We start from the raw sequence: 14,975 nt of genomic DNA on the forward strand, positions 1-14,975 counted from the left end.
TATAAGTCTGTAGGTCGATGGATTACTCCTACTACCCTTCTTAAACACTGGTGCGACCTGCGCAATTTTCCAATCTGTAGGTACAGATCTATCGGTGAGCGAGCGGTTGTATATGATTGCTAAGGAGGGAGCTATTGTGTCAGCGTAATCTGAAAGGAACCTAATCGGTATACAATCTGGACCTGAAGAGTTGCCCATATCAAGCGATTTGAGTTGCTTCGCAACCCCTAAGGTATCTACTTCTAAGAAACTCATGCTAACGGCTGTTCGTGTTTCAAATTCTGGAATATTCCAACTTTCTCTTCCAAATACGAAAATATTTTGTTGAGCCCAACCTGCATAGGTAGGAATGATCATCAAAATAAAATAAGAGAAATCAGAGCTCGAATAGAAAGGTTTAGGTGTTCGTTTTTCCCGCGTGCTGTTCGGGAGTGGAATGGTAGGGAGATAGTATGTTGTGATTCGATGAACCCTCTGCCAAGCACTTAAATGTGAATTGCAGAGTAATCATGTAGATGTAGATACAGGAAAGAAAAATCCCTTTACAAATTGTAGGCCAGGAGAGAAATGGGAGAAACTATTTCTTAAAAGACATCCAGCAATTTCACATCGTAATGCAGAAATCATATCAAAAGGGAAAGTGCGTTTGACTGAAGGCATTATACGAAACTGGTTTGATGAACTTGAGAAATATCTTCAGGAAGAAAACTGCCAGGACATACTTCTTGATAGTGAGCGAATATTCAATGCTGATGAGACAGGAGTTGGATGTTGCCGAAAAACTGCAAGAGTCTTAGGCCCAAAAAATTATAAAATTTTTTTTTACCCTTGCTCCTGGCAAAGAGAAAGAATGTATCACTGTTTTGCCTAATTTTTCTGCTAGTGGAAAAGTTGTAAAACCAATGATAGTATTTCCTTATGAAAGGATTCCAAAACATATATCTGAATTCATTCCTAACGACACATTCTTTGTTGGAAAGAATGAGTCAGGATGGATGTTTGCACCAACATGTATGGGTATGTTACCAATTGCTTTTATCCATGGTTGCTGGAAAAACAGGTGACTCTTCCTGTTTTGTTACTTTTAGATGGGCATAAGTCTTGTTTAAACTTAGAACTAAGTAAGTTCTGTTCAGAGAAATGAATACTTATTTTTAGTCTGCCACCAAATGCAACAAATGTCCTTCAGCCGTGTGATGTTGGTGTTTTCCAGCCACTAAAAGCATCATGGAAGACTACTGTTAGATGCTGGAAACAAAAGAATGGTGGTTCAAAGTCAATTACAAAAGCAAATTTTACTTCTCTCTTCAAAGAAGCTTTTGAATCTGTTGTGTATGAAGAGAAAATACAGAAAGCTTTTTAAAAAATGTGGAATCTTTCCTTTCAATGTTGAAAATGTAGATTTCAACAAATGCATGCAGACTCGCCATCAAGAGCTAATGAAAAATACATTGAATGAAGGAAATCTATGTTTTCAGAAGGAAACACATTTCTACGAATTATGGAGTCAGAATTACCTATGGATACACTTGAACTTTTTTAAAAAAAGCTTTAATTGATGAATCAAGAACCACTAAGATTAAAGAGCCAGTTCTGTTTTCCATATGGAAGAAGTATTCAATCAGAGAAGGCCTAAGGCAAAATAGACAAAACAACACTTTAGATGAACCATTAATTCACTCAATAGCCCCACTGGAAACTAAATTTGAAAGCTCTGCTGAAGCCAGAGCATTGCAAGCAACTACTTCTGTAACTCCAGAAAGAAGATGCTCATTAGACAGTCAAACACAAGAGATGGTTTCAGAAGAATGCACCTCAGCCATATCTCTTCAGTCTGAAACACTCATTTTGGATGTACAAGAAGGCATTCATGGTTCTCAGGATCAGAACTCCAAATCCCCAAAAGCAAGCTCTTCTCAAGAAGGTCATCGAACCCTTGAGGAAATCTTGAAGGACCACTTTCATTAGCCAGTAATTGAAGATAAGAAAGGGAAAAAGAAAAGATGTGCAAATAAACTTCCTTATGCAGTTACTTCAGAAAAGCGGATAGAATATCATGAAGCATTAAGAAAAACGAAAGAAGATAAGGAAGAAAAATTAAAAAGGAAGAGGGAGGAAAAGGCTCTGAGACAGACGCAAAAACTAGGTGCATTCCAGAAGAAACAAATTGTCAGGAAAGTGAGGAAAGGTGAAGAAGACGCTTCAACTGATGAAGATGCAATCTCAATCTCTCTATATGATTCATATGAGAGTTTAGGAGATCTGCTTCAGAACTCTGATGATTCAGCTTCTGACTGCAATATTGAAGAAATAGAAGTAAATAAAACCTACGTAATTGTAGTTTATGAAGGTGAATATTTTCCAGGAATTGTTACTAACAAAAAAAAGATGAAATTGAAGTAAGCACCATGACAATGTGTGGCCCAACACGTTGGAAATGGCCCAAGAAAGAAGACAAGATATGGTATCAGAAAGACAAGATAAAAGAGATTATTTCACATCCTAAGGCAACCTGTGGAATATCTTCATGTATATCTCAGACTTACATTGTTGAGGAAATGAAGAAGTATAAAAAAGTGTAATAATTTTTTGTTGTTGTTAACATTACAGTTTCTAGTCTGATAAGTGTGATAAGGAAGTAACTAATAGGCCTGTTCACTGATGTTTGTGTTATCATCAGAAAACAGGAATAACCATGGGTTGACTAATGCTGTGAAAGGTTTCTCAGTTTTTACTAATGTAATCTGCCCTAGCATCTAATTTTTATATTTAAATTATCTGTATTACAGTTTGTATGTACTGTAGTTATTTTATATTTCTTTCCATGTTAATTGTAAAAGACAGTGTTTGCACTTACTCTGTTTTTCCTATGAGTATTTTGATTTATCACATTCCCAGTATGATTCTACTAAATAAAATATAAACAGATGATATATTGTGTGTTTTATTTATTATTATTGTATAACTGGCCTTGAAATTATACTTATAAAATTATGTTCGTTTACTGGAGGGAAGCTGTTCATTCACTGGACAATGCTATTCATTCACTTGGTTTTCTGTAACATTTTTTTTATATGCATTGTAAAGATGAGAAAATTGTTTCTTTTCTCCAGTTCCAATTTTTGTGTCTATTTGAGAGTGTCTGTAGTATGTGTTTTCAGCTAAAAAATTCCCCAGCAATTACTGTAGTGGCGGATACGAATTTTCCAATGTAAATTTGCCCTTAACGGTTCATTCACTGGTTATCTTACCCTAGTAAGAAATTATATAGAACTATTTTAACAATTGTTAAGCATTCAATTGGCTGTAACCTCAGAGAAATCCTTATATATTTGTGGCACCGATGAGATCGACACTAGTATCGATCTGAGCATCACCTTTGAACTGAGCAAAACATTATCTTTGTGTAGTTCCGCCATCCAGTCCTCTGTAAGCCTTACTTGTGTGAACAGGTAAATAAATAACCTCCTGACTATAAGATGTTGTTTGGTGCATCTCACCTGAGCATCCACCTCACTGGTGACCCAAGATGTAACGTATTCCGTTTTCGCCGTTTTACTGTGTCCGCGGCACCGCGTCGGTTATTTTCGCGTGAGGTGGCAGTGCTTGGCACTTTCAAGGCGGCTCTTCGATGCCACGACTCTCTTTGGACAGCGGCCCTTCCCCTTGTGCTACTCGGCATTCGTGCGATCTATAAGGAAGACCTCAAAGGCACAATAGCCGAGTTCGTATCCGGCCAGAACATTGTTCTCCCTGGCGAACTTGTGAGTTCTTCCGCTTCTCCCCCTCAGTCTGACTTACCTTCCTTTGTGGACCACGTCAGATGCCACTTCATCAACCTCCATTTCCCTCCTCCCGCCAGCCATTCCCGCCGTAAGGTTCACGTCCTGAAATCTCCGAACAATTGCGAGTACATCATGCTCCGAGATGACACTCTCCGTGTTCCCCTCCAACCCCATATACCGGCCCGTACCGAGTCCGGCAATCAGCCAACATCTATGACATCCAGATAAAAGATTCAGCTGTTACAGTCTCTCTCAACAGATTTAAGCCTGTTCATGTCGAGCCCGCTTCTACCCCCCTTCAGGCCACAACCATGCTACTCACTGTCGTGGCTCACGACGCTCCGACCACTCCCTCCATGTTGGACTCACTCACTAAGTCGAGTGACTTCCAGCTCCAATCATTGAGCTCGTCTCTGACCTGACCCTCTCCTCCGGTCTCATGCACTCCGTCGAGTGATCACATGCTCCCCACGTCAAGCTTACCTACGATCACGCCCTTGCTGCCCCCCTCCACCCTTCTCCGGTCCCTTCGACCTCTCCCCCGTCGCCTGCCTCGACCTGTCGAGGCTTCTCACGCCCCCCCTCCCCCCATCTTGAACGTGTCCTCGCTCAAGGTGTTTGTGCCTGTCCCCCGGACATAATCCATGACGTCTCTATAATGCTACGCGATGACACACTGTTCATCGTGTGTTTCCCTTCATCCAATGCTCATGACACAACCTCCACCATTCCCTGGCACCTGGTGAAATGTGTTCCTCTGTCGCCCGACGTCGACCTGGACATGCTTTGTGTGTTCGCCACGCCCACCGGAGACATCGTCGTCATCGCTCCGTTCCTCCCGCAAGCCACCTGCCTACATGTCGCCACACTACCAGCATGACGCCCGACGCGCTTCAGCGACTTCCAGGACCCCCCCCCCCCTCTCCCCAGGCCTCTCAGGAGTGCTCCGTACAGCGGGGGGAGGGGGGGGGGGTCTATGTGGGGCCGATGAGATTGACACCAGTATCAATCTGAGCATCATCTTTGAACTGAGCAAAACATTATTTCTGTGTAGTTCTGCCATTCAGTTCTCTGTAAACCTTACTTGTGTGTAGAGGTGAATAAATGAACTCCTGATTATAAGGTGTTGTTTGGTGCATCTCACCCAAGCATCCACCTCATATTATATAATTAAAATAAACCATTAACAACTGTATACCAATAAGATTGTAACAATGAGAAGTCTTTGCTGTTAGATTCAGAAGCATCCGACCCACCTTACATTTCAAGGCGGTGGGTTACTCTGTACTGTTTATGAAATAAATAAATAAATATTACATGTCTGTAATAAAAGGAAAAAAAACATCACATTAACAGATGCAAGCCCCTGTTTTAAAAGTTGTGTTTGCTTACTGTTCCCTCCTGTTACATATCCAAAAGTATGTTGACTGCAAGAGCTGGAGTTGGTGACCTGCTACCCCAATCCAATTACCACAATTATAATACACGCAATTGTGTGTCGCTCCATGCAGAACAAGTTACAACAAACTGCGCTCATCGACATTTTGGCACCATTCTTTATAATGTGCTGCAAATTACCTAGAGGATGGAGATGGAAACGGCTTTTAGATCACAGTTAAAAATCACTGTTTGTTGACAAGTGTTTCTACAATGTAAGTGAATATGTTAGCTTATAAGATTAGTAGGTCCTCATTCATGTTTTCATTCTGTTAATTGATGTACTGTACCATTGGTGCTGTGTTTGTCTTTGCAAATATCATTTCGTAAAAGGATCTGGTGCTAACCTATCTGTGATAGTCATAGTGTTGGCCAGTTTTTGTGTTCTTATGCTTTATACCTTTCAGCAGTGCTATATAATGTGCTCGTGTTTTATTTTTTGAGGGGTGATTTAAACCAAAGTTTCAAGGTTTACACCTACATCATTCATTGACTTATTGTGCATTTCGTACTTTTCTGTAGTGTTATCTGTTTTGACGTTTCCAGTAATGTTTATACTTTCAGTTTCTTTCATTTATTACCTTATTGTGCACGTTGCATGATATATTTTGTTCCAATCATGTACCGAGCACAAAGGCTATTCCTCCCAAATGCGGGTCGAGTATTTTGTACGTGCAAAGTTGACACTTGGCGCGCCGGCTGATGGAAACTGCTGTAAATAGGAAATGCCTTTGCAGTCGCTCCCATCAGCCACCGCGCCGAGTGCTAACTTTGCTTGCGCATGCAAAATACTCGACCCGCATTTGGGGGGTCTGCGGTTTATTTCTATCTGACTAGTGATGGGCTAAACTGCGATTTTTCGATATCAGTGATTTCTGTGAATGCTACTTTTCAGTATCTGTTATTCTTAACTGTGATTTGTCGCAGTTAAGAGTCGCAGTTAAGGAACATAGGTCGTGTATCCCTCCGCCACTGCTATTTCTGCTACTTCCGCGATTTCTGCTACTTACCACCGTATGAAAAAGTTACATCTGTCAACACAGAGAAAATTGCATCTCAACAAACCTTTCATTGGCAAGTATGTTTTACGTTTTTTCTTCCGCTTGCATTAATTTTGTAGTAAAGAAACAACTGTGAAAATATTAATAGTGTAATTAATATGTAAGTAGCCGTACAGTACCGTAATAGTTCGTATTTAGAAAATGAATTCTAACATATTGTTATGTTCACAGGTACCTGAACTACATTTCAGTCACTCAGTAAAGTGATAACTCAAAATATCATTGTCAACAGATCTGAAGAAATTGCCACTGCGTCTTTAGACCGTTTTCGTCAGACGAGAGGTTAGTTTCTAAGCGTTTCGATGGACTTAATTACTTCAGTGAGATCGTTCTTGCAAATGTGATATTCATTATAGCAAATATTAGCAATCTACTCTGTCAATTATATTGCTAGTAATTAATGACAGCAAAAATTGTTTAATAATCCTTGTGTTTTTGCAGACACAGTTCTGACTCTGATTACTGGTTGCTGTACGTATCTATCCACATCAAGGCTGTTGAGAGAGACTCGTGAAGATTCAAGACAGCTCTTAGAGGATTTGCAGTTTAAAAGTGAAATAATTGTGAAATAAGTGTGTGAATGATTAAACTGTGTTTTATTGAAGTTGTTGTGCGATTTTAAAGGAATAATAAATGTCAAATACAGTGAGTGAATAATAAAAATCTCATTTTCCACATGTTTAAGCCGTCCTATACCCATATCATTTTCCGCCACTTACTTATTGGCAAACACTTGTTGGAGAGTGACATGCCCCCCCCCCCCCGCTTTCTCCACAATCTTGGTGTGACACTGACCTGTAACATATCCCGAAGTCTACAATATGCATTTTGAGGCTGTTGATATGAAAGTGGGAAGTACAGATCCTCCAGTTAAATCAGGAATAGCTTAAGTGCATTACTTGAAAGTAACACAGGAAAAGCTTACTTATGTAGGTGGTAGTAGTGTCGGCAAAAAGTTCTTGTGTGTGAAGTTGCCATGTAGAACACCAGGTGTAAAACTTTTCTCCCGAGTCTTGAACTGTGTCGGAACAAAAGTGAGGCATTCATATGACTGTTTTCATTTCTCTACACTTATACAGATGACTGAGTTCTGTTGTGTTAACATTGCAAAGTCCTGTAGGTATGTGGAGTATTAACCAAAACTGTCATATTGGAAGCAGAATCAAACACATTTGTTACGTTACTTGATATTTTCATGAGAAAAAGGCAATGTCGCTTCTTATTAATATAATACATTCAGAGTCACAGCAGTATTTGACCAACCATAACTGATGCTGAATGTGCATGTCGTCATATAATATGAAGGGCTTATTTCAATAGTGGTACAAGTCCATTACCTCCACTTTTCTGTCTATAATGCTTCTGAAATTAGTGATCCAAACAAACATAAATAAAGGTTCATCTCTAGCAAGAAGCCATATGCTTGAATATTTCTGGTATCTCAACTGCAGATTTTTCAGCGCTCATTTAACTTTACGACTCTGTATCTCAAAATGAACAAAAATGGACTTGTACCACTATTGAAATAAGCCCTTCATATTCACACACAGCACATCGATCTCGTGAGGCACAAGGCTCTCATAACGATGTACGTACGTCGGTCAACAGATGACACTAGGAAAAGTATGTTAACTGCGCTTTTTAGTTGCTACTTGCGACTCTTAGTTGCGATTTGTCACAGAAATCGCGGTTTGACTCGGTAGCGAATAGCGTAGTATGAACTTTGCTGAACAGATGGCAGTGCTAACTGCGCTTTTTAGTTGCTACTTGCGATTCTTAGTTGCGACTTGTCATGGAAATCACAGTTGGACTCAATAGTGTATCGCAGAGATGGGCGTTGTACGAACTTTGACCCACAGATGGCACTGTTAACCGCGCTTTTTAGTTGCTACTTGCGACTCTTAGTTGCGACTTGTCACGGAAATCGCAGTTAGACTCGATACCGTATCGCAGAGATGGACGTAGTACGAACTTTGACCAACAGATGGCACTGTTAACTGCGCTTTTTAGTTGCTACTTGCGACTCTTAGTTGCGACTTGTCACGGAAATCGCAGTTGGACTCCATAGCGTACCGCAGAGATGGACGTAGTACGAACTTTGACCAACAGATGCCACTGTTAACCGCGCTTTTTAGTTGCTACTTGCGACTCTTAGTTGCGACTTGTCACTGAAATCGCAGAAAGCAGTGCTAAATTCGACCAATAGATGGCTCACGTCTGTGAATGTGAAATACTACTTGCGACTGCTAACTGTGACTGAAATCGCAGTTAGATTCTGTAAAGTTGCTACTGTGATATCTGTGACTTCTCAGTCACTGTGATTTCTAACAGATACGCGATTTCCTGCCCACCACTATATCTGACCATCCTGACTTCCGTTTCCCATAGTTTCCACTCGTCGCTAAGGTGAATGCTGGGCCAGTTCCGTTGATACCGGTAGGTCTTATCTTACAGTGTTTTGTTTATATTTTATATGTCTCTATGTATTATCTCGTTTCTGACGCGTCCTATACTACTGCAAATGGTCTATGGACGAATGTCAATAAATATTAAAGCACACATCTCTATTCAGTTCAGTATATTAAGATTTATTCTTAAAATGTAGTTGTATCCTCACATTTGCTGTTTCACACTAGCTTACCATAAAATTAGAAAAGCTAAGTAATAACAGATACAGCAATTCAACAAATTTGAACATAGAAGTCAACACTGGAGCTAAGGAAGAGAATATATTCAACGGTGCCATGTGCAAATAAGAGTCACCCATTTAAGCGTTATTCCCGATTTAGATTCGAACACATGACAGTTCTAACTCAGAGCTATAACTTCTCACAGGTGTGGAAAATGCCACAAAGCCTGGAAAAATATTTAAATAGTTACCTTTGAAAAACGATATAACACGACTGTTTTCATGTATCATAACCTGAAATAAATTGTTCTCGAAAATTATGACATAAGACTGTGATCAGATTTTAGTGACTACTAACAGTAAACTCACACACAATATCCGACTGCGCTGCGGATTTGTTGCTTCTGACATACATACTGACACTATAGCAATTTTTTGTTCGAAGTGTTCTTATAATTGTAGTTGCTGCTTCGTGTTGCTTTATCGCTCGTATGCACAATGCAAATGTGTACTCTTCATTGTGTATACAGGCTACTCTGATAAAATGAGCTGTCACTACTTGCTCATCATTTTATACCTAACTGGCACATATCGGGGGTCAACTGTTTGATATCACAACAAACAAGAACAGAAATGATAAATTCTTCGAGAGTGCGTCATTTGGATAATTTGTCACTTCTACTGGATTAAGAGAAATGTAGGCGTAACACCTGTCAGATCCAAGTTATCGCATCTTTCCTTTAATTACAACGTTGGTTTACGCAACAGTAGCGCGCATTTAATAAGATAAATTGTCGACGGAGCTGTCTTAACGTTAATACTTCATGTACTGTACCAAATTTTCCTCGTGCTCCTATCTAGATGCGTCGATTCCCCACCTTCTTTCACGGATTTGGAACACTCACCGACTACATTTGAAAATTCAAAGAATTTAACTTATTTGATGCGCCTGTACAGCAATACAGAGACATAAAATAATTGTTGCCTATGACGATTTTATGCATTGTTTGAAGGCTAATCGTAGAAGATGTGATCATTGACAGCTTCTCCTCAACTGACAATACACAGGCCTTTCCCAGCTCACCTATTCTGAAAAATCAATAGATATCACTGGTAAAAATCAGTGATTTCTATGGTAAAAACAAAACCACGTATGTTTGGACTCTGACAAGTGATCTGTAATCTGTACTATTGTTTGGACAAAGAGGTTTTGTATGAGATATTTATGAGATATACCATTGCACAGAGATCACAGACTCTTACCAAGGATGTTCGAATAAACAGAATAGACCTCCTTCACCGATCATGCAGAGAACAAGTTAATTCATAAAATGTTATTGCTGTTTGTTACATTGCTGGTAGGTCGCAGTTTATATATTGAGTTTACTTACTGAGCGAAAGGTGATAATAATACAAAAGTTCACGTTAACTTGCATGTTAGCTGGAATTAACACAACTCGAAACACACTTCTTTTTTGAGTTTCCAACTGTCTCAGAGTATCGATAATCGCGTGTGACGCCGATGTCACCACCTGAAGGTAATATGTTTCTGTCAAGCATTTTGCACTAATCAGACGCTATTAATTACAGTTCTGTAATGCTAATGGGCAAAACCATTGATGACTGAAATAATGAAAAACTGCATCAGTTAAATTACTTATTTTTTCATGCCTAACACAACGCGTTTCGAGAGTTTATTATCATTTTCAAGTGACTTTTTGACGTAAATATTTGTGTGATCTTTGCACACGCGCAAATCATCACTTACATCAATTTCTATATCTATACTCTGCAAACAATCGTGAGGTGCATGGCAGAGGACACATACCACTGTACCAGTCATCACGGCTTCTTCCTATTCCATTCACGTATGGAGCACGGGATGAATGATTGTCTGAATGCCTTTTGTAGAACCAGTAATTATTCTAATCTTGTCCTTACGGTTCCTATATATTTTTGAAATAGACTTTCTCGGGATAGTTTACCTCTATCTTCAGGAGTGTTCCAGTTCAATTCCTTCAGTATCTTGTGACACTCTCCCATGGATCAAACAAACCTGTAAACATTGGCGCTGCCTTCTGTATATGTAGAATATCCCCTGTTAGTCCTATTTGGTATGGGTCCCGCACATGTGAGCAATATTCTAGAACTGGCCGCATGAGTGATTTCTAACCTGAATGAATTCCTTGGTAGAATGATTGCACTTGCCCAGTTTCTACCAGTAAACCGTAGTCTACCTCCTGCTTTACTCATGACTGAGCCTATGTGATCATTCCGTTTCATATCCCTACAAACTGTTACACCCAGGCATTTGTATGAGTTGGCCGATTCCAACTGTGACTCACTGATATGGTAGTCATGGGATACTACTTATATTCGTTTTGTGAAGTGCAGTTTTACATTTCTGAACATTTAAAACAAGTTGTCAATCTTTGCACTACTTTGAAATCTTATCAAGATCTGAGTGGATATTTATGCAGCTTCTTTCAGATAGTACTTTATTATAGATAACTACGTCATCTGCAAAAAGTCTGAGGTTATTATTAATATTGTCTGCGAGGTCATTAATATACTCCATCTACCTGAATGCCTTCATCCGAAGCTCCTAGGATTATTTTTGAGAGAAGTTTGAGTTGGGTCACACATGATCGATGTTTTTAGAATCCATGCTGATTGGTATATGGGAGGTCATTCTGTTCAAGATATCTCATTATGTTAGAGCTCAAAATATTTTCTAAGATTCTACAACAAACCGACATCAAGAATATTGTTTTGTGGATCACTTCTTCTACCCTTCTCGTAGACAGGTGTGACCTGTACTTTTTCCAAGAACTGGGCACTGTTTTTTGACCAAGGTGTCTGCCATAGATTATAGTTAGTAGAGGGGCTAACTCAGCCAGAAATTCAGTATAGAATCTGACAGGGATTCCATAGGGGCCTGGAGCTTTGTTCAATTTTAACGATTTCAGCTGTTTCTCAGCTCCACTGACACTACTACTTATTTCATTAATCTTTTAAATGGTACAATAATTAAACTGGGGCAGTTCTCCTAGGTCTTCGTTTGTAACGGGACGCTTGAAAATGGAGTTATGCATTTCAGCTTTTGCTTTTCTATCCTCAATTTCAGTTCTTGTCTCTTTCGCTAGGACTGAACACTAACTTTGGTGTCACTAACAGCTTTTATACATGACCAACATTTCTTTGGGGTTTGTGAAATATCATTTGATAATACTCTGATATAGTAGTCATTGTAGGCATCATGCTACGGGCAAATATGATTCATTCAGCATCTTTCTATAGATCTACGCTTTGCTTTACACCTGTTTCTTAAGAAGTTTCTTTACAGAGGCTGTATACCATGGAGGCTCCCTTCCTTTATGAACTGTTCTACTGGGTACATATCTATCCAGTGCAAGGTCAACCATTCCTTTACACCTGAGCCATAGTTTCACTACATGCTCCTGCCCACTGATGAAAGTTTCGAATTCCTCGTTGAGATATGACACTCCTGATTTTTTATCTAGTTTACTGAATATAAATATATTTTTCGCTCGTTTTAGTCATCTTTTGTGTTTCGGTAATCATTGTTGTTACAGTTGCTTGATTGACTGATATCAATTTCGATGTGGATATCCTCAAAGACATCAGGTCTATTTGTTGCCATTAGATCCAATATATTTCCACCATGAATGGGGTTCCTAACTGTATGTTCTAGGTAGTTTTCAGAGAAGCCATTTAGTAATATTTCACAGGATGTCGTATCATCACCACCAGTAACAAAACTGTAATTTTCCCAATTGTTTGATTATTAAAGTCTCCAACAGTGATTGCATTATAATTGGGGACCTTATGTCCAAGTGGATTGAGGTTTTCTCTAATGTTTTTGATTACATCAGGAGATGAGTGTGGTGGGCAATAAAAGAATTTAGTTATCATTTTATGCCCATCCCTGATACCGAGTCTTGCCAAAACAATTTCACATGCAGCTTCAATTTCTATCTCGGTGGATTTGAGTTTCTTGTCTACTCTGAAAAATACACCACATCCAATTCCCATTTGCCAGTCGTTTCGATATACACTTAAATTTTCCCCAAAAATCCCACTGCTATCAATTTCAGGTTCCAGCCAGCTTTCTGTACTTAGTGTTATGTGAGTTTCACTGCTTCTCATGAGCACTTCAAACTCTGTGCACTTTATTGTGAATGATTCAGGAGTTTACCACTATGATTTTAAAATTCTCACCTGCAGGAGGCATTTATTTCGGTCTTACGCTGATGCTTCTTGGTTTCCTACAACTATCGTTATCTGGATTGGATGGAGAGTCGCTTAATCAAAAAAATCTCTGTGTGCACCCCACACACATTCAGCTACATTTGTAACAGCCTCTGATGTATAGTTTATACCTGACCCATTTAGGGGGACTCTATAGTTCTCAGTACTATGGCGCAAGTCCAGGGAGTCACAGCCTAGCTTGTTATAGAACCTTCGAAGTCCTTTCACTCAACTTAGAACCAACTTAGTTCTGGGTAAAATGCTGCAAACTGTGAGCTTCTTTGAAACATCATGGACAAGGCCGGTCTATTGTTTTCTGTCAGTTGTTGGAATAATCCAAGCATGACCTCAGTGCCCAGACGACAGGCATCATCTGTTCCAATGTACAGCAAATGTGCAGTTGGTTACACCCTGGTCCCTCAATGGATGCCGGAATAGGCTCTTCAACATGTTGAATGAGCCCACCAGGTATACAAGTGAGTGCGCAAGGCTGGTGTCCTTTCCTGTCCCTTGCTGCCATTTCCCTAAGCGATACCATCATTTGCTGTACATTTTTGACATGCCAGCAATTAACACAACCCTGTCCTTTTGCGTTTACCTCTTCTAGACAAAGGACAAAACAGGTTTCCCCAAAACAGTTATAGTGAGTCCCACTGGCTCTGTTTGAGTTTCAGTGAAACACAGCAGCTCAGACTAGTTGGTTAGGAGGATCGGTACAACACCATGAGTCCTCTCTGGTCCCCATCCACCATGTACAGGATGCCTAGATCTACCATTGACTCTCCGCTCGTAGTCAAGTGGATGAGTAATGACAGATCCTTTACTTTCTGCAGAGGAGACAGGATCCTCAGAAAAGGATAGAACATGAGTATCTCTGGTACTGGTGTCACAGACACACAGCTCTTGGGAGCTCTTCCAACACACCGATTTGCAGTGGCTGCCAATAGTTTAACAGTAGTCAGGGTGATTTCTGGCTGCTTACAAATGTCAATCAACTCATCCCCTGTTCGAGAACAGGATTGACAGTGGGGCTGCATTTCAGCTGGTGCAACATAGCACAAGGCAGTGGACAAATAACTTTAGTGTAGGCACACTGATTAATTTTTAATACGTTGAGCTAAAAATTGCTAATTAGCTACAAGAATTGAAGCAAATACGCAAAACTAGGTTTCTATTAAGGCAACACAAAAACCTGTGATAAAAATTATTAGTTTCCTGAAACGTTTTGATTTAATTATAGTTGTTATCAAACCCTAAAGCAGAGTTAATTTACGATAAATGTAGGTAACGCATACGGCTACTTTGTGTGTCATTGTTGCCACTGTAGAGTCTTGTAACATGGGAAGCAAGGAAGAGGTTGTTTTTTGGTGGCCGGTATCTTCTTTCTACAATTCAAACTGCATACATGTATTAACAGTGTTCTTTATTCACAAGAAAAAAAACCTGCTTATCTTTAAGCAAGTTGTTGTGGTACAAGCTCTTCCGTATTATTCTCACTGCTGGTGAAGTACAAGTCTCTCTAAAAAACACTACACTCTCGTAGGCAATGATGTGAACTGACAGACACCAACTAGAATAGTGACTGAGCTAGTAACTGAGCTGACTGCGGCTGCAACTGACTCTGTCTACAGGTGGGCTGTGACTGATTGGGCCCTTCGGTCTGAGGCGGCGATATAAATACTGGAAATCGAGAGGGCGTTGTGGCGTGTTTCTTGCAAGTCTGTCTTTGGCCTCTCTCCTGATAGGTGTGCTTGATTCAGCGCCTGTTGCCGAATTTCTTACAACCTCTTT

At 39.8% G+C, this 14,975-nt stretch overlaps 1 protein-coding gene across 1 annotated transcript in view; it reads right to left on the reverse strand.

The window, feature by feature from the left end:
- LOC126236316 (dynein regulatory complex subunit 6-like) overlaps positions 1–9,698 on the reverse strand; it is a 177,342-nt gene extending 167,644 nt beyond the window's left edge. Inside the window, exon 1 of the mRNA XM_049945530.1 lies at positions 9,689–9,698. The gene's annotated coding sequence lies outside the window, so the exon portion shown is untranslated. The remainder of the gene's footprint in view (positions 1–9,688) is intronic.
- Between the last annotated feature and the right edge of the window lie 5,277 nt (positions 9,699–14,975).

Source organism: Schistocerca nitens, chromosome 2 (assembly GCF_023898315.1).
Source record: "Schistocerca nitens isolate TAMUIC-IGC-003100 chromosome 2, iqSchNite1.1, whole genome shotgun sequence".
Taxonomy (NCBI): domain Eukaryota; kingdom Metazoa; phylum Arthropoda; class Insecta; order Orthoptera; family Acrididae; genus Schistocerca; species Schistocerca nitens.